We start from the raw sequence: 21,790 nt of genomic DNA on the forward strand, positions 1-21,790 counted from the left end.
CAAAAGTGGTCGCCTTGGTGTACCACGATTCTGCTGCCTTCAGGAAATGGATCAAGCGACTGATTGGTTCCACCTCTAGCACGGTCCCTTACCTTCTCGACCAAAACAACGTGAAAATATTCGAGGAGGAAAACCAAGAACAATTACATCGACGATATTTACGGAAGATCGTTACCATTAGTGAATAGGAGAACGAGGGCTTCAGCAGGGAGTTTGATGAGGACATTTTAGGTCAGTTGTAGGACCATCAGTACCTGCTCCCGCCGCTCGCACGGACTGACTTCACTAGACTGGTGGACGAAAGCTATCTGACGGAGTGTATAGTTCCTGCAGATGCGTCAGCCGTCATAAAAGGGTTTCAAAAACAAATCACCTGGGCAAAGCCATATTAACAAGAAGATCCAGGCCTAACTTCCCGACAACATGATAGAGAGGCTTCTTCATATATGCAATGCCTGCCTCGCCTCTGGATACTTCCCCAAGATGTTAAAACTCGCCGTTATCCGCCTCATACCATAACCAGGAAACCTCCAAACAAAGTCGAAAACTTTCGACCAATATTGCTGCTAAAGGTACCTGCCAAAATCCTTGAAAAAATAGTAAACAAGCGGTTGCGGATGTATCTAGAGAACGAAGACGTGCATAATCCCCGCCAGTTCGGCTTCCGCAAGTACCGAGGCACATCCACCGCCATAGTCCTGGCCTACAAGCAGTTCGCCAACGCCATGACTGTCCGCCTGCAGTGCAACGTAGTACTGAGGGATGTCAGCAAGGCGTTTGACAAAGTTTGGCACGCGGGCTGCAGTATAAGATCATACTACAGGGGCTACCCGAAAACCAGACACGCCTGCTGTGCAACTTCATTAAGAACCGCAGAGCCAAAATCAAGATGCAAGAACATTGTGGAGAAAAATTCTCACTCTCCAGCGGTGTGCCTCAGGGTTCTTGTCTCTCACCAACCATTTACAATTTTATTCGCCTTATGCGGCTTACTTGCCACCCCAATCTTCGGCAGCGAGTACGTCTTGGATGCCGACGATGTAACACAGATCGTCACCTGCCCAGGAAGTTCCACGGCAAGGATGGCGCGACTCACTGCTCGGGCAATAGAGGATTTCTCAGAGTATAAAAATAAATGGAAAATAAAAACAAACAAAACGAAATTCGAGGTCATACCCATAGCCAAATTCAAGCCGGCGCCATTGATGATGGACGACGAAGATATTGAGTACTCTAAACAAGGGGGGTTGCTCGGCCTCATCATCTTTCGGACGGGCATCATTTCCCACGTGAAGGACAGACTAAAGAAAGCCAAAGTCGCTGCCGCCAAATTAAAATGCTTTAAACTGATGCCTGAGAAGATAAAAGTCCACCTGTACAAGGCGCTGGTGAGGCCTGTGTTGGAGTACCCACATATACCACTCGTCACACTCGGGAAGACTAGACTACAACAACTACAGAGCTTCTAAAACAAGTGTCTGAGGTCAGTCAGTGGCCAAGCGCCACCCAACCAGGAGACAGTGGAAACCATCCACCTGAGAAATAAAACAGAGGCCCTCAATGTCAGGTTCCATTGCCTAGGGAAGAAGTTTGGGACAAGCTCCTGGACGACCCTCCCAGCCCTGACCACTTACGAGGGGAAGACATCAACGGAAAGCAACCCCACGTCTGGCGGCCCCGGAGTCTGCCCGCACTACAACAACCCAATCCGTGACCCATCTATGTCCACCACAGTGATCCACCTTAGATTAAGAATTAGATGATACAAGTTCACATTTTACAAGTCACAATCTGGTGAGTCCATAACGTAATACAGTATAAGATTTTAATAAACATGTAATTGTAAAATCAAACTAGTCATTGTCTACCAAAGTAATTATTGTGCAACCTCATCCTAAATCCTTTCCCCACCTTAACCTAAAAACGCAAGAACGAACAAAAAAAAAAAACACAGTTGATGAGTCCTTGGGAGATTTTGTTGGGGATAAGTTTTCCCAGAGATCGATATGTGTAAGGGATACTACCAGGTCCTACTTACTGATGCATCAAAGGATATCACAGCCTTTGCAAGCAATTGATGATTAATGCAATTCAGAATTTTTCCATTTGGTTTGAAAACTGCTTGTGTCACATTTATTAATTAGATTGATGAGAAAAGTGACTTTTGACCTTAAAAATACAGCTTGTTAATTTGATAACTTGGTTGTACATAATAGTAACTGGGAAGAACATCTGAAAGATCTGAAATTCTGTTATGACACTTTGAGAACCCATGGACTCACAGCTGGTCCCAGTAAGTGTTTCTTTGCATATCCATCTATCAAATATTTGTGATTTTCCTTGGGAAATAATCCGCTTTCACATGTACAAGATAAAGTAAAAGCCATTTTGCAAATGCCTGTACTTCAGACAAAGAAACAATTAAGGTCATTTATAGGTACAGTATCTCTCTATCGGAGATTTTTTCAACATTTTGCTGGAATTGTATCATGCTTCATGTTCTATTAAAGAAATTCAGCAGTAACAAATTGGTTTGGTCAGACGAGCAGCTAGAAATTTTTCAGAAACTAAAATCAGCTCTAGCTTGTGAACCAATATTATGTTTACCTGATCATTCTAAACTGTTTTATCTAGGAACAGATACACCAGGTACTGGATTGGGTACAGTCCTGCTGCAGGAGGTTGATGATATCCTCAGACCAGTACCTTATGCTAGTTGTGTACTGTTGGATCGAGAACGAAGGAATGCAACCATCGAAAGGGAATATCTTACCATTGTTTGGGCCATCGGTAAGTTTGAAAATTACTTGATAGGGAAAGAATTTGTCCTTCAGACAGACCTGAAACGTCTTTCATATTGGGCTATTCTTTTCGGGTTGAATACATTAAAGGGTAATGAATATAAGAGCTGATTTACCCAGTCGGTGTTCTTGTGAAATGCCTTTGTAATTAGTTTTGTTTATATCTGTTTTGTTTAATTGTTTGTTTAATATATGGGAAATAAGAATATAAGTCTGGACAATTGAGCTGATATGTGTTTATAAGTCTGTTTAGGGAGTTATGTGAATTGAAATTAAAATTGAAATACTTTATTGGCAATAAAACTATTACATCAAAAGGACAGGGTAGTATACTACTCCCACCCTCACCTTTACCATCCCCTTCTGAGGTTTACAAACAGTTATAGATGTTAATACAATAATTATTTTTACATCAATGAAATAGTTCATTTTGACAGGAAGACTGAACTACAATAATAGAACAGATAATGCAATCATACACAAAATTAAATGTCACATCCTTGGAGCAAAATTTTTATACATTGCAAGAATTAGTTTCATTTTTCCATTATTAATCATCCAACAAACTCGTTTCTTTAAAGAAGTGATCTCACTGTTCTTGTATGGTTGGATTTTTCACATCCTAATACATAATGTTGTAGTGTATGACTGTATGTGCATCCCTAAGATGACAGAGGTGATAAGGTTGACCCGTCCCTCCACTTAACAGCAGTATTTGTATCCCAATCTCACTCTTTTATAACAGTATCAACAGATGGTAAGTTAGCCCTATAAGTTACATTGGTGTTTTGTAAAAATAATGTCGAAAACTCTCGCTACATATGGCAATCACTTCTCTTCTTGCCTTTCCCCATTCCTCTCTTTTTTTTTAATTTCATTCTTTATCGTCCTAATACTTACATTGCTAACACTCTCTATATACATCTTTTCTGCAGCTTTTTTGGCCAATTTGTTAGCCATTTCATTAAAATGAATCCCCACATGTGATGGAATCCATACAAACTGCACAGTATATTCTATTCTTGCATTACTATTACCAGTCGTTTACAGATAATGACAATATGAAAGTTACATGGATTTTTACTCTTCAAAGCTTCCAATGCACTTTTACTATCAACAAAAATATATGTTCTTTACATTTCTCTATAGCAACCTGGAGTCCTTTACATATTGCGTGAAGTTCAGCCAGCGTGGATGAGGTGTTCTTACTAACTCTTTTACAAACTGTTTCATCTGCATAACAATCATTGATAAAATGTTCCCTTATAAAAACACCAAAACCCGCTTGACCGCTACTTAATATTGATCCATCACAATATATATATATGTACAGTGTTTCGCCTGGTAAAACTATTTATTTTTTCCAAAAAGACATTTCGTAAATAACTGGGATGCCATTCATCTTTTCTTCCCTCAAGCTGTATATATATATATATATTTTTTTTTTACAGGATTAGCCCATCCGGGCACAGGTCGCTGACCCAGATCAGGACCTGGGGGGCAAAAATGTAATAATAATAACAATAATGATAATAATTAGTTCATAGTAAATAAAATTTATAATAAAAATTACAAAATTAAAAATAAAATAATAATAATAACAACAACACTAATAATAATAATAATAATAATAATAATAATAATAATAATAATAATAATAATAATAATAATAATAATAATAATAATAATAATAATAATAAAAATAATAATAATAATAATAATAATAATAATAATAATAATAATAATAATAATAATAATAATAATAATAATAATAAAGAACCATAAATAATACAAAAATTAAAAAAGATCAACAGTGAGAAACGATATTATGTATGCTGTGTTGTCAAAGTAAGAGAAACAATTGAGACCCTGCAATTGTGTGTAAATGAGGCAGAAAGTCAGATAAGCAACCTGGGACTTGGTCACAATTTTCGTGATGCCATATGGCAGCAGGGTCTACCATTAGACAATACATTATGCTTCCAATATCTTCCCAGGCAATATTTATCTACTCCATACTCCATCATAGTATTATACAATAACCTTGCATACTTGGACACATTGCCAAGAACTGTTCTTTCATTTAAGCACATTATTGTACTGGATTATCTACCCCTCTGCTAATGGTCCTAAGAATAGTGGCTCCAGCAAGTTCCTTTACTCTGTTTTCTATACTTGGTAAATCTAACTCCATTCTCATTATTTCAAATCTAGTCTTCCGTTGACAACCTAAAATGTTTCCCATGGCCTCGTTTTGTATCACTTAAAGCTTTTGAACAACTTTCTTACTATACATTATGTAACCTCTCATAGGAGCGATATTGGTTTGTGCAGGAGAATAAGACCCTTGTCGTTGACGCGATGAGCGTAATTCGGTCAAAACCTGTTAAAGAACAATTCACATATAACTCACATGTTACAACTGCTGATACAGCAGGATACAGTTTGTATAATATGATCAATATACAGTACATAAATACACCTATTAAAGTTATTTACAGTTCTTAGAGGATTTAATAGTTCACAATCACACTCACGTTCTGGAGTCTAGGGTCTGACCAACGAGAACAAATATAATATCCTCTTGGTAGATGTTGGTTGAACGAAAGTTCAAGATGTTGTCTCTATGGTAGAAGGCGATAGGCTATTCCTCAGGCATTCATACAGCTGCTACCAGCTCCATCTCGCTTAGTAAGCTATCCTGAGTTGTCAACAGTTTCTTCAATCAACATGTGGCCGGCACGTGGCGATAACACATTATAAGGATGGTAGCTGTAGAGTCAATAACTGAACGTATAGTACTGATATAAACCATCCATAAAATAGGAATACCTGCGCCATATCCCTTCCATGCCAAAGCTCTTAAAGGTCTTAAGTGTCCTTTACATGCATTCTCCAGGCTTTGCATCTCACGTACTTTACTGTTGGACATATATCCAATGTACATCCCAAAGTATTTGTTAACATCAATCTGATATTTATTTTTTTCATTGTTAATTAAAAGGCCCATTCTGCAAAAAAGTGTACTCAATACATCTAAAGCCTCTTGCATGTTTTTCATACCTTTACACTGTAAAAGTATATCATCAGCACACTGTATATTTATAACCTGTGTGTCTCCAGGAAATTTGTAGCGAGCCATTATGTTCATCAATATTTTAAAAAAGAGTGGGGCTAAGTACACCTCCCTGTGGAGTCCCCACTCCATCTCTATCTTCTGAGCATCAACCCTGAAACTATACTCTAGCCATTCTGTTACTCAAGTAATCCACAATCCATTTCAGCAACTTCCCGGAAACCCCTAAATTAATTAGTTCCTCAAGTATGACTTCTTTATTTGCCCATTCAAAGGCTCCCTTTAAGTCCAAAGAAGTCCTGCATGTAGCCTTGGAGTTATTCAAACACTTTACAACACAGTTTGCAGTATTTTTTCCCTTTCATAAATCCATGTAAATTGGGCGCCAAAAGATTTTCCACTTTATACAACAAACTGTTTAATTCTATTCTTTCCATCAAGAGGTCAAAGATATGGGATAAAAATCTCCATTGTTCATTGGTATTGGCTCAATTACTGCTTTCTTCCACTTAATAGGGATACAACCTCCATTATAAGACATATTAAACAAGTCTAACAGGGGCCCTTCTCTAATACCAGCCAGACAGTTAAGGATATCAAATGTTATTCCACCATCACCGGGTACCGTAGACTTTCCCTTTTTAATCGCATATAATAACTCGCCTCTCGTTATATGAACACATGTATCATCCTCCAGTGTACACTGACTTTGTACTAACCCACGCCTAAGTTTACTCTTTCTTTGTAATGAGGCCTGCACACTCTGAAGTAATTCGGCAAAACTAGCAGTCCCAGCCCATTTCCTACTAAGTTGACTTGCCCTGCCCTGTGGGTTAGCCTAGCTGTTGCCCTTCCTTCGAACACCTCGCATTTCATTCGCTTCCTTCCATATGTCACCTAAGCTCTTGCCTTTAGCGATTCTCCTTAAAAATTATGTCCAGTATTTATTCCGCACCTCTTGCTTGATTTCGCTACCTATTTTCGTAGTTTCTTTCAGTACTTGCTTGATTTCATTATCATTTGGATTTGCACTCCAATCTCTTTGCACCTTTCTAAGGAGTTTACTCCAACCCTGAACCAATTTGTTCATTAACATACGTATTACGTTTCCCATAATTTATTTCTCCTTTATAACTACACTTACTTGTCTTGAAAATAGACTAACAAATATGTAATAAATCATCATAAAAGCATTCAACATCCTTTGGTTCATAATCTGTAGACCAATCCTGTATAGTAGTGATCAGCTCCTGTTTTTTGTCGTCCGGCAACCAATATGTTTTCCACTTAATTAACTTCTGTATTTTGTTAACACGTATAGTAATTCATAATGCAAAATGATCACTAAGCAAATCCCTAACTATGTCAGCAGTCGCTTTTATTCCACTTGTATTAAATTATACTCATAATTATGGAGGAAAGTTAGATTATAATCTAACTTTCCTCCATGTATGTGGGTAGGCTCATGATTCCCCATTAATGTTGCTGGGTCCCATAGTACCCAACCAAAACACTAGCATCATTAAATAGGCACTCAGGCATGTCATCAATATCCAAATTCTGAGGATGTACACTCACGCGCTATAGTTTCGATGCACCCTCTACCGCTACTCCTGGCTTGAGGGAAGTTGTAGTCAGGGCTGCAAACCCTGTGTCGTAAAATCACTAAAAAACCAGTATTGTGCATATATTCTCTCATATATTACATCATGAACTGATATTCGTACAATACAGCAAAGCTTCGAGTTACCACATTGCACCACAGAACGATAGGGGGAGGTGAGAAGAGGGGAACGTTCGGTATGAAGCTGAAGCTATGACTTCCATAGTCAGGAGTAGGGGTAGAGGGTGCATCGAAACTATGGCGCGTGATTCACTTAACGCGAAATGTTGTGAGAGACCGGCAAGGCAGCCCGCGTCACTTAGCCGCGTTCAATCCTTCAGCTTTTTATGTATAGAGTGGCGGAGTTGCTGCAGTGTGGCCTGCCACTAGCGACCTAGCTGGATGGTATAGCCTGTTACCTCGCTAGGATTTGTGTGTGCCACAAGCCCACTATAGCAGTTTATCAACATAGTGCTCACACAGTCGATGTGGGTGCGGCCTCCAGTGTAACCCTGTGTACATGAAGTCGAGTTGGCCCGATTCTCCAAGTGACACCAGGCCCCACCTCTACCAGCCAAGATTCATATTTTGTACGGTTTCCTTAATATGCTGCCACTATTCTTAATTTATTATTGTTAATGCATTTTTTAATTTACTTTTGTTTTTTCTTTGGTACAATCATTCATAATTGAGATATAAATACAGAGTTAATCATAATTGGTGTGACGATCTAACAACCTTTGAAGAATACCTTGACAACCACCACCACCCCAACCAGTACCAGGCCAAACCCTACTCCACCTCCACCAGGATCAGCCCCAACCACCACCACCCTTACCAGGAACAGGCTCAACTCTACACCACCACCACCACCACAAATACCAGGACCAAGCCGAACTCTGTAATACCACTACCAGGACCCACTGAAGCCCCACACTACCACTCCCACTACCACGACCCTCACCAACCATACACCACCACCAGACCTCACCTCAACCCTAGACCATCACCATGACCCGCCCCAACCTTAACCACCACCATCAGGTCCCGCCCTATCCCTACACCCCACCAGGATCCGCCCCAATCCTCCTCCACTAACACTAAGACCCGACACAACCCTACACCACCACCAGGACCAGCCCCAACCCTCCACCACCAACACTAGGACCCACCCCAACCCTACACCACCAGCAGCACCCGACCTAACCCTACACCTTTCCCATGATCGCCCCAACCCTTCACTACCACCACTAGGACCGGCCCCAACCCTACACCACCACCACTAGGACTGGCCCCAACCCTACACCACCACCACTAGGACGGCCCCAACCACCACCACCGCCACAACCCTACACCACCAACACCTCTACAAGTAACACTCAACCCTACACCACCACTAGGACAAGCTCTAACCCTACACAACCACCAGGAGTCGCCTCAACCCTCCACCCTCACCACGACCATACACAACTTCTACCAGTAACACCCAACACTATACCACCACCACCTCCACTGGTAACACCCAACCCTATAACACCACCACCATTACCAGTAACACCCGACCCTACACCACCACCACCTCTACCACTAATACCTAACCCTACACAACCTCTACCAGTAACACCCAACAAGATACCACCACCACCACCACCACCTCTACCAGTAACACCCAACCCTATACCACCACTACCTCTACCAGTAACACCCAACCCAACACCACCACTACGACTAGCTCCAACCCTACACATGCACCACCACCAGATCTAACCCTTCATCACTAACACCAGGACGCCACCCTATGCCTATATGTAAATGCCTGTCCTGTAGGGTATAAATCCCTTGCCAGCCTTATCAGGATCTTATCAAAGGAAAGTCAAGAACCATAGGTCTCCAAGGGGTAATAAACATTCTTTAGAGAGTACATCTCTGTGCCGTTTCGGCTGCCCAGAACAGACACACACACAGACACACATCTATTCCTATAGTATATGAGAAAATCATGGTCGTGGTTGTTATAATCATAGTCGTGGTTGTTATAATCATCGTCGTGATTGTTATAATCATGGTCGTGGTTATTATAATCAAGGCCGTGGTTGTTATAATCATAGTCGTGGTTGTTATAATCATCGTCGTGATTGTTATAATCATGGTCGTGGTTATTATAATCAGATAAATTTTATTATGAAAAGAAGTGACCTTGATTCTGGTTATATTAGTCACCATCTGCTTAAGTCATCACCTGTGTTAAGTCATCATAGTCATCATCTACGTTATTTAGTTTTAGGCCTATCTCACATGACTGACCGACCATCGATGTTTTTTCCGAGCGAGGGTGGTAGTTTTCAATGCCTGTTATTATTTACGCTGGTGGATGTAAGACCTCCTACCCTCACTGATGCAGCTATGGTCAATTTGGTGTTATTCTTGTTTATAAATGCCTTCTCATCTGTCACAAGTCTATCAGTCCTGTGTATTGCCATCCCAACTGTTTGTTCGTCTGCGTGGGGTTTGAAAGTAAGATCGACTGTACTCTTTGTATTGCCAAATCTGACTGTCTTATCCGTTGTTGGCGTGTGTCTGCCTGTTTGTGTAATACGATAATGCAAACCAGTCAGTCAGCTGTCTGTCTGTCAAGTTAGTTGCCATATTGTCTATTTGTGCATGTATGAATCTGTCTATTTTTGTCAATCTCCTGTCTGTTTCACTGTCTATATTCACCCTGTGTTTATTGTAATCATCTTCTCCATGCATTCTTGTTATTATCTCTTTTCCATGTACAGACTGCCACAGCAATAAGTATACACTGTAGCTGTAAGGTCGTCTGGTAAAGTTGAAACTGCGCATCCAGACGCATGATGAAACTCAGCTGCCCCCCCACCTGATATCTGTAATTATTTTCTGTTTTCCCTTCTTTATTCTTCTATTCACCCATCTTCCGTCCTTTACTAATCCAAACAACATTAAAAAAAGTAGGCTAAGAGAAAAGTGGGGGGAGAATGAAGGAGCCGTACGATAACTGCAATCGTGGGCTGACAGTGTACAGCGAATGAGGTTGAGCCAAGTCCGTAGACTTGCATCGTTTTCCATTGTATATATATAATTGTTAACTAATGCCTTCTTAAAGAAACCATCGACATGGGACCAGGTTTCTTCCTCTCTACCATTTTTTCGCGATTTTTCTACCAAGTTTGATGAAAAACGATTATGCCCTTTCTGCTGCACAGACAGACAAACAGACAGACAGACAGACAGACGAATAGTCTTATAGTATATTAGACAAGTGATCGTGGGCACTTCGTGCCCGGTGGCGAGTCCGGTGGTACAGTTTACCGAGGTTGTTATAATCATGGTCGTGGTCGTTATAATCATGGTCGTGGTTGTTATAATGATATTCGTAGTTGTTATAATCATGGCCGTGGTTGTTATAATAATGGTCGTGGTTGTTATCAAGGTCGTGGTTGTTATAATCATGGTCGTGGTCGTTATAATCTTAGTCGTGGTTGTTATAATCATGGTCGTGGTTGTTATCAAGGTCGTGGTTGTTATAATCATGGTCGTGGTTGTTATCAAGGTCGTGGTTGTTATAATCATGATCGTGGTTGTTATCAAGGTCGTGGTTGTTATAATCATGGTCGTGGTCGTTATAATCCGGTCTTAGTCGTGGTTGTTATAATCATGGTCGTGGTTGTTATCAAGGTCGTGGTTGTTATAATCATGGTCGTGGTTGTTATCAAGGTCGTGGTTGTTATAATCATGGTCGTGGTTGTTATAATCATACTCGTGGTTGTTATAATCATGGTCGTGGTTGTTATAATCATGGTCGTGGTTGTTATATTCATGGTCGTGGTTGTTATAATCATAGTCGCGGTTATTATAATCATCGTCGTGGTTGTTTTCAAGGTCGTGGTTGTTATAATTATGGACGTGGTTGCTATAATCATAGTCGCGGTTGTTATCAAGGTCGTGGTTGTTATACATATGGTCGTGGTTGTTATAATCATAGTAGCGGTTGTTATAATCATGGTCGTGGTTGTTATCAATGTCGTGGTTGTTATAATCATGGTCGTGGTTGTTATAATCATAGTCGCGATTGTTATAATCATGGTCGTGGTTGTTATAATCATAGTTGTGATTGTTATAATCATAGTCGTAGTTGTTATAATCATGCTCGCGGTTGTTATAATCATGGTCGTGGTTGTTACAATCATGGTCGTGGTTGTTATTAAGATCGTGGTTGTTATAATCATGGTCGTGGTTGTTATCAAGGTCGTGGTTGTTATAATCATGGTCGTGGTTGTCATAATCATACTCGTGGTTGTTATAATCATGGTCGTGGTTGTTATAATCATGGTCCTGGTTGTTATATTCATGGTCGTGGTTGTTATAATCATAGTCGTGGTTGTTATCAAGGTCGTGGTTGTTATAATTATGGACGTGGTTGCTATAATCATAGTCGCGGTTGTTATCAAGGTCGTGGTTGTTATACTTATGGTCGTGGTTGTTATAATCATAGTAGCGGTTGTTATAATCACGGTCGTGGTTGTTATAATTATAGTTGTGATTGTTATAATCATAGTCGTGGTTGTTATAATCATGCTCGTGGTTGTTATAATCATGGTCGTGGTTGTTACAATCATGGTCGTGGTTGTTATCAAGATCGTGGTTGTTATAATCATGGTCGTGGTTGTTATAATCATAGTCGCGGTTGTTATAATCATGGTCGTGGTTGTTATAATCATAGTCGAGATTGTTATAATCATAGTAGTGGTTGTTATAATCATGGTCGTGGCTGTTATAATCATGGTCCTGGTTGCTATAATCATGGTCGTGGTTATTCTATTCATGGTCGTGGTGGTGAGACTTACAGTATCTAATATACTAGAAGAAGGAATAGAATAAAGGTTAGAATAATTAGTTAAAGAAATATTCGCCATAAGGAGAGGTTAAAATCATAAAATATAATTATTATGAATCACCGATGATCATTCCGAGATAAATTTTATTATGAAGAGAAGTGACCTTGATTCTGGTTACATTAGTCACCATCTGCTTAAGTCATCACCTGTCTTAAGTCATCATAGTCATCATCTACGTTAGTCAGTTTTAGGCCCATCTCACATGACTGACCGACCATCGATGTTCTTTCCGCGCGAGGGTGTTAGTTTTCAATGCATCCTATTATTTACGCTGGTGGATGTAAGACCTCCTACCCTCACTGACGCAGCTCTGGTCAATTTGGTGTTATTCTTGTTTATAAATGCCTTCTAATCTGTCTCAAGTCTATCCGTCCTGTCTATTGCCATCCCAACTGTCTGTTCGTCTGCGTGGTGTTTCAATGTAAGCCCGTCTGTACTAATGTGAACCAGTCAGTCAGCTGTCTGTCTGTCATGTTAGTTGCGATATTGTCTATTTGTGCATGTATGAATCTGTCTATTTTTTTCAACCTCCTGTCTGTTTCACTGTCTATATTCACCCTGTGTCTATTGTAGTCATTTTCTCCATGCATTCCTGTTACATTCTTTTTATCTCTTCTCCTTTTCTAATGTACATTACCCACAGGAATAAGTATACACTGTAGCTGTAAGGTCGTCTGGTAACGTTGAAACTGCGCATCCAGACGCATGATGAAACTCAGCTCCTCCCACCTGTTATCTCTAAGTATTTTCTGTTTCCCCCTTCTGTATTCTTCTATTTACTCATCTCCCTTCCTTGACTAATCCAAACAATATTAAAAAAAAAGTAGGCTAAGAAAAAAAGTGGGGGGAGAATGAGGGAGCCGTAAGATAACTGCAATCTTGGGCCAACAGCGTCCAGCGAATAAGGGTGCGCCAATTCCGTAGACTTGCATTGTTTTCCAGTGTAAATAAAATGGTTAGGTAATGGCTTCCTAAAGAAACCATCGATATGGGACCAGGTTTGTTCCACTGTACCAATTTTTTTGCGATTTTTCCACCAAGTTTGATGAAAACGATTGTGCCGTTTCGGCTGACCAGATACACACACACACACACACACACACACACACATATTAACCTTGACCACCGAAGGGTCAAGACGTACCTGGCGCTCCTCTCGGAGCAGCCAGGTCAACTGTTAAGTTGGCCCATACCAACCCCCTCCCCTGAACCCTCCTCCCAACCGGAATATCAACAAGTTCTCGCCAGAAGTTACAATTTCATTTAGGAAAGGAATGGAACCAGTGTTAAACAGAGGTGAACAGTGGTGAACAGTGCTTAAGTCAGTGAGAACAACTCAACAGTAACAGTCGTACCCAAGTTAACATTCACACAATGAGGTCCCAGGTACCCAGTGATAACGGCCCGTGAGACCCAACAACAACCAGCGATGTGTTAATCCGTCTACGATAGGAAGGCCTAAGACCAAACCTCACTCATATAACACCATCTGTGAGGGAATTACTACACCACATGTCCCTCATAACACCATATGTGAGGGAATTACTACACCACGTGAGGTCCCTCATAACACCATCTGTGAGGGAATTACTACACCACGTCAGGCCCCTCATAACACCATCTGTGAGGGAATTACTACACCACGTGATGCCCCTCATAACACCATCTGTGAGGGAGTTACTACACCACGTGAGGCCCCTCATAACACCATCTGTGAGGTAATTACTACACCACGTGAGGTCCCTCATAACACCATCTGTGAGGTAATTACTACACCACGTGAGTCCCTCATAACACCATCTGTGTGAGTGAGGGAATTACTACACCACGTGAGGCCCCTTCATAACACCATCTGTGAGGGAATTACTACACCACGTGAGGTCCCTCATAACACCATCTGTGAGGAATTACTACACCACGTGAGGTGCCTCATAACACCATCTGTGAGGTAATTACTACACCACGTGAGGTGCCTCATAACACCATCTGTGAGGTAATTACTACACCACGTGACCATCTGTGAGGATTACCACCACGTGACTTATAACACCATCTGTGAGGGAATTACTACACCACGTGATGCCCCTCATAACACCATCTGTGAGGGAGTTACTACACCACGTGAGGCCCCTCATAACACCATCTGTGAGGTAATTACTACACCACGTGAGGTGCCTCACAACACCATCTGTGAGGTAATTACTACACCACGTGAGGTCCCTCATAACACCATCTGTGAGGGAATTACTACACCACGTGAGTCCCCTCATAACACCATCTGCGAGGGAATTACTACAGCACGCCAGGTCCCTCATAACACCATCTGAGGGAACTACTACACCACGTGAGTTCCTCCTAACACCATCTGGGAGGGAGTTACTACACTACGAGTTTGTTGTTCAACACCTACATTAATCTGTATGTTCACTGTATGTTCCTTTACCTTTCTCTAATGAAGGCTTTTGTTGAACCACCAATGTATGTAATAAGTCATTTATGTCCAATGTATATTTTCAGCCTTCGGGCTGCAGAATTTTTTCAATAAACCGTTAATTATTATTTTTTACTATTATTACACACACACGCCTAGCGCTATAGAATATTAGATTAACTGAAATTCTTTGTAAATTAGTTTATTTTCTGTGCAAATTAAATGACATTACAAAACTCAAAATCATTCAAAAAGTTGCTTCAAAAATTGAATCCTATATATGCACAAAATCAGAACTACATGTACACAGTTACCGACACAGCAGGTGGACACTGTAAACAAAGTCAAAAGTGCAAATAATATACAAAGCAAAATAAAAAATAGAGAAAAGTCACGTTAAATAAGTGGTACCATGATATCCAAATATCGTAGGCCGTATTAAAAAACTACACGTTGGATCCACTTCAGTCCAGGTTTAAGTGCGGGCCTATTGCCAGTCGAAGAGGATTCGACTATACCATCTGGTGCTATCGGTAACTGGCAACCGAGATCATCCGAGTCTGGCGCCTGAACTTCAAACGAACCCTGGCATTGTAGTGCCTCGGCTGACATAATCTTGGGAACGTCATCAAGGTCATGAGCAAAGTTAATGTGGGCCCTGCGATGATATTTCTTTAACAAATTGGCATGATATAATTTAGGTCCCTTAGAGGAAGGGGGTGAGAGCGGTCCAACAAAATCTATGGCTACCTGAGAAAATGGCTCTGTAATGATGGGTAAAGGTTTAAGAGGAACAGGACTGACTCGACCCTTGACGGACATACGCTGGAACCGATCACAACCCCTACAAAAGGCTCTAATATCCACTCCCATACCTGGCCAGTAAAATTGATCAGCAACCTTCATATAAGTCTAACTATGAGAAAAGTGTCCCGCTAGGGGGGTCTCGTGAGCTACAAAGAGAATGAGGTTACGACAATCAGCAGTAACAATCAGGAAAAACTGACCTACTTTGGCTGGCTGCTTGGATGACACACAAAACCTGTTTAACAGATCATCAATAAAAACAAACTTGTAGATAGACCCATCTCGAGCCTGGTCCTCCTCCCCGGAATTCAACTTCTCCCTCACCCGCGTCAGAGTGGTACACGAGGCTTGAAGCTTGGCGAACTCCTTGGGCGTCACCGTTATTGATTTTGCCGCTTGCAGCGGCTACTTTATTGTGCACCCCACACTCATCTTGTGAGCGGTAGCGCAAAAGGATTACAGAGTAGGGTTTACAAAGGGTCATAATAATTAACCCCCGTTGTCAGGATATTATGGCACTGAATGTTATACAGTATTTCATTTACATTATTTGTTTAGTTCTATACATAAAGGGTAACATATTCACAAATGCGTGAGTACAGGCGTGTGAGGTAGTATGTCTGGCCTCACACTTTGTTATTCACATTTACGTGAGAGGTATTCAAGCACATTGCGTATTTGGTTCTGTACATGAGAATTTATATAGTTACTAAGTGCAAAAAAGTGGATACAATCTTAATATGTCGGCTATCTTGCCATTAGAGATGAAGTGTTGTGCCATTTCACACACAGTGTGTTTGGACCTGTCCCTAAAAGGTTCTATCTTCACACAGTCGAGGACGTAGTGTTCAAGTGTGTGGCCATATGTATGGCCACACACTTTACATTTAGTTTTGTTTACATCTGCTTGAGGAACATACTGCCAAAGGTACTTATATCCTAACCTTAATCTAGCGGTTACAACATCTTGTAATCTAGTGATCTTGTTACTTGCTCCATATACATGTTTCACTTGATACATCTCATCATGGTAACCTATGGATCGACTAGTGCCTCTTTGCACTTGTCTACTTGCGTCAAACTCATCAATAAGTTCTTTCCTAATTACAGTTTTAAGGGTTCCTTTTGACAGACCCAAATTGTATTCAACGGTGTCTTTGTTAGACGCGAGTTTGGCGAGGGCATCAACTCTGTCATGTTTTATGAGGCCTATGTGAGAGGGGATCCACAACAGTTTGACCTTGACACCCCGGTCAACAAGGCACGCATATTTGTGTCTGGCTTCAGAGACAAGAGCGTGACAACCTGAGTCGAGGGTACCAAGGGCAAGTAGTGAGGATAGAGAGTCAGTGATGATGAGACTGTCAGTAACAGTGGTTTCAATGCCTGCAATTTCGGCAGAATCAGGGGATGCATTCGTTTTACCTTCGCCGACCGTGTCTCCACTGCTTGGGCCTTTGCTGGAAGCGAGGTGGCGTGTGCGGGTGGCGAGGCGACGTCGGCAGGTGGCGAGGCGGCGTTGTCAGGTGGTGAGGAGACTTTCGCTGGTGGCGAGGAGACTTTCGCTGGTGGCGAGGAGACTTGTAAGGTTTCGGGGTTGTTAGGGTCACGAGCTCCGGGAGCATTGCTAATGAGAACACTAGCTAATTTAATGGGCACCCTTACCACATCAGACCAACCATATAAAATAGGGCAACACAGGTAGCACCAAACAACAGGGAACTGGTCAACACGGTCTAAGACTCTAACCTTCGAGCAGCTGGATACGTTAGCGTTAGGCAGGGCTTCCTCAGAGACAACAATACACGAGCAACCAGTGTCTCTGATGAAAGTAGATGTCCAATACCAAATTATCGTTCCGCTGACACAATAACTGGGACAGCTCCTGTCTTCCAAACAGAATCCCACCTTGTTGCTGCGCTGATGAATGTCGGTAGATTTGAAGGCGCGGGGATTCCTGGGACAGCGAGGACGAATGTGCCCTTCTCCGCAGTTGTGACAAAAGCACAGCCGGTGAACTTCTCTCTACTCCTGGGGATGGTTCCTTGGAGGCTGGAGGCTTCGTGCTCTTCACTGGATAAGTGGGAGACTTGGGGTAAGCATTGCGAGCGGACGCCCAGTTGTCAGCAAGTTGTATAGCTTCTCCTAGCATAACTGGCCTGCATTCCTTGATGAGTATTCTCAGGTCCAGTTGTAGAGAAGACAGAAACTGATCCAACATCATAAAATTCGTGAGAGACACAAAGGTTTCATCAACCTCTGACCCCTCTAGCCATCGTTGAAACAAACGACCTAGGTGGATTGAAAATTGCTGGAAAGTTTCCCCTGCCCTAATCTTTGCTCTGCGGAAATCAATACGATAACCATCAGAAGTCTTGTTAAGGCCTCGCAAGAGAGCTTGCTTCAAAAAGAGTAATTTCTAGTGATGTCGGCCGACAGGGACGTATAAATCTGCACTGGTTTCCCACTCAGCAAGCTACCTAATCTTACAGCATAGCAATCTTTGTTCACACCTAGGAGCTCAGCTACCCGTTCATACCTAACAAGATAGGAGGCGATATCTACTTCTTCATGATAAACAGGCAAACTAGGTTTTACAACGTTATCTTTCGTAGGGCCAGAGGATTCTGGTCTACTTTGAGCATTAATCCTAGCTAGTTCTATGTCCTTTTCTGCCTGCAACTTAGCTAACTCTCTCTCTCTCTCTCTCTCTCTCTCTCTCTCTGTTGCATTCCCCTCTTTCTCTCTCTCTGTTGCATTCCCCCCCCTCTCTCTCTCTGTTGCGTTCCCCTCTCTCTCTATCTGTTGCGTTCTCCTCTCTCGGCAGTTTGTTGAGAGATCACGTACCGACCACCCTCTGCACCTGTCAGACCCAGGGCCACCACTTGATATTTCAATTCCTCAAAACTAGACCTAATGATAACACAAAAGGGCAAGAGCCAAAGTGAAACAAAACAAACAACTTTACCCCTCAACTAGCCAAAAGTACCTACTTAGTGGCTCAATCAAACCATTAAAGATTCGACCCAGCTGAAGGAAACCTAGTTTCACACCCAACCCAGTTAAATCACCTCACGGAATAGAACCTCATCAGGTGAATCAACAGCAAAATGCTATGGCAGCATCAATAGGGCAATCCAACCAACACTAATTGACTCCCCTAGTACGAGGGAGAGTAACAAAATTAGCACATCAGAAGGAAGGGATGAGCACCAAACAACACTTACTTCCAGGCCTCAGACAACAAGCGGCACGCACACTGCGACTTAAAACAATTACCGGTAACGGTGAGCAACGAATATCAACCCTCAGAAACCAGGGTTAGAGACTGTCACGTGCCTGAGTGCTCGGGAACTCGCATAGCGTGAGGCATATGTTCACGCCTACATTTCACACAAGCTATTAACTTGTTAATTGTACTTATTATATTATTATTGTTCTTAGTTACTTAGGTTAATTGTATATTCATGTATGTTATTAATATGCATCATTGTCTTACTCTGTAAAGTCAAATCAAGAGTAGTATTAATTAATTATATAAACTATCCAGCAAATGTCCTGGATCAAGTGATATGAGACGCTCTCCTCCACGGCGTGCCCCACGCTTACCCAGTAGCGAAAAACCGTGGCATATGGTAGACGTGTCCATTCGTTCTCTAGCCTTGACCCTTGTCTAGTGCCTTGTCCAGTCTTCTGCAATGCCCTAGGGGTATCAGGTATTAGTGACACGTTTAGTTAGGCCTAGGAAGGGATCCTGGTGGTAAGGAATCTCCTGTTTGGTAGGAAATAACTATTTTGTAGGGATTGTTGTATGTGTATATTTTGTATGTCTGTGTAATATAGTTATGTTAAGTAATATTCGTTTGGTCTAACTCCTTACGGTATATTTTCACCCTTCCGGCATCACTCTTATTTTAATATACAATTACTTATACCCTTAAATTCATGTTTGCTAGTCATTACTCCCTTTAGAACATAAATTGAATTAATTAATTATCTTCCCTTTTGTGACTTACTTATTTCAACTTGTTCATACTTATTCAAGTACATTTAGTTGAGTAGGTTTTTGTGGGGATAATTATTGCCGTGTTCCCTATTTGTTCCTTTATTTGTTAATAACTTGGGGTATGTTTCACTCCCCAGGTATAAAGGGTAGTGGGATCGCGACAGAGACTATCCTGGCAAGGTAACCACTTGTAAGGGCCTGGCCTATAGGGCCAGCCTTATCAGGATCTTATCAAAGGAAAGTCAAGAACCATGGGTTTCCAAGGGGTAATAAACAACCGTTAGAGAGGACATCTTTTAACTAAGAAAATAATCACCACTCACACAAATATTAAATAAACAGCACTGGAGTCAAACAATTACGAAAACAAAACAATCAATAAAACAAAGTACAGATATTTCCTACGGCTGCAGATGAATCTTCCTTCTAACCAGCACTGTAGAATGTTCTGGTAACGCAGTGATCCGCTCTCAGGGGGAAGGTCCAAGGCAGCTTCTTCACTTGGCGCCAGCGTTGGTGGGCGAAGTCTTGCTACACAAGAGAGACTCTAGGGCACGGACGGTAGGTAGGGCGTGGGGAAAGTGGTGATCACGTGGCAGCTATGGCAGTAGTTGGAGTAGGTTACCGGAGTTGACAGTCGAATAGTAAAGGACAGGGGAATCACCCCACGAGTCCCAGGAACCTCCGAGGAGTACACAACCAGAGTTGGAATAGAACAGCAGGGTGAAGTATCAGATGTGGTGAAGGCTGGATCGTGTCTGCCCAGCAACGAGGCAGCAGCGGCCTTCTCACCTCAGTCTCCCCCCAAGTGGGACGAGAATAAACAAACGAGCAGCGTACAACCTACCCGCTCGTTACAGCCCTTACACTACACCAACACTACCTGGACCACACCGGACCCTATACCATCATCAGGATTCGCCACAACTCTAGTCCGTCAGGACCCGCCCGAACCCCACACCATCAGGACCCACCCTAACCCTACATCCCCATTTCCATCAGGACCCACCCCAACCCTACATCCCCACCACCATCAGGACCCGCCCCAACCTTACATCCCCACCACCATCAGGTCCCGCCCCAACCCTACACCACAAGTACCATGTCCCGCCCCATGCCTACACCATCAGGACCTGCCCCAACCCTACACCACCACTACCAGTGACCACCCTAACCCTACACCATCAGGACCCATCCAACCTTACACCGCCAGGACCCATCCCAACCAGTACTACGAGGGCCAACCCCAAACCTACACCACCATCAGGACCCGCCCCAACCCTACACAATCAGGACCCATCCCAACCTTACACCACCAGCACCCTCAGGACTCGCCCCAACCCTACACCACCACCACTATCAGGACCAACCCTACACCACAATCAGGACACGCCCCAAAGAAATGAAGGATGAGAGGAGGAGGAGAGGGAAGGAAGGATGGGAAGAAAAGGAAGGAAGATAGGAAGAGGAGTATGGAAGGAAGGATGGGAACATAAGAATGAAGGAAACTGCATCAGACCTATTGGCCCATACTAGTCAGCCCCGTTAACACCCAGCCCCTATCTATCATATATCTGCCTAATCTCTATATGAAGGTCCACAGCGTGTTCGAGCTAATGGTTATGTTCGGTAATAGTGGGGCAGCTAAATGCAATTTTTTCAAAAGAATCATGCAAATGGTGATACAAGCACCAAATTTGGCAAGGTAATTTTCTAATGGTTAATAATCAAGGCTGCCTGATTGGCCATTTGAAAATCCAAGATGGCGGTCATTTTTCATGATGGCCGCCATATTGACCTTTGAAAGTTGATTTTTCTTATAGAAATTGATGTAGTTGGTCAATCTGAGTGATCTTGATGTCGATATGAATGTTTTCAAGCATGCTCAGTGATTCTTTATAGTCTTAAGTCCATTGCAACATTTTTATCCACACAAAATAACTCCATGTCCAGCATAAGGTTCTAGAATTGGAACTGTGAACTCTCAAGCCTCTGTTGTTTACACCAGTCGTCAAAGCTCAAAGTTGACCTTTCAGACTCATCAGAGCAATAGTCCTGGTATGCCTCCTTCATCAGTTTGTACAAGCTGCATGCTGTGACCTGATGTGCTAGTCTTGTCTTAGTTACAATTGATACAGAGAGAAAAGACT

This window comes from Homarus americanus, unplaced genomic scaffold (genome assembly GCF_018991925.1).
Source record: "Homarus americanus isolate GMGI-L3 unplaced genomic scaffold, GMGI_Hamer_2.0 scaffold56333, whole genome shotgun sequence".
NCBI lineage: Eukaryota > Metazoa > Arthropoda > Malacostraca > Decapoda > Nephropidae > Homarus > Homarus americanus.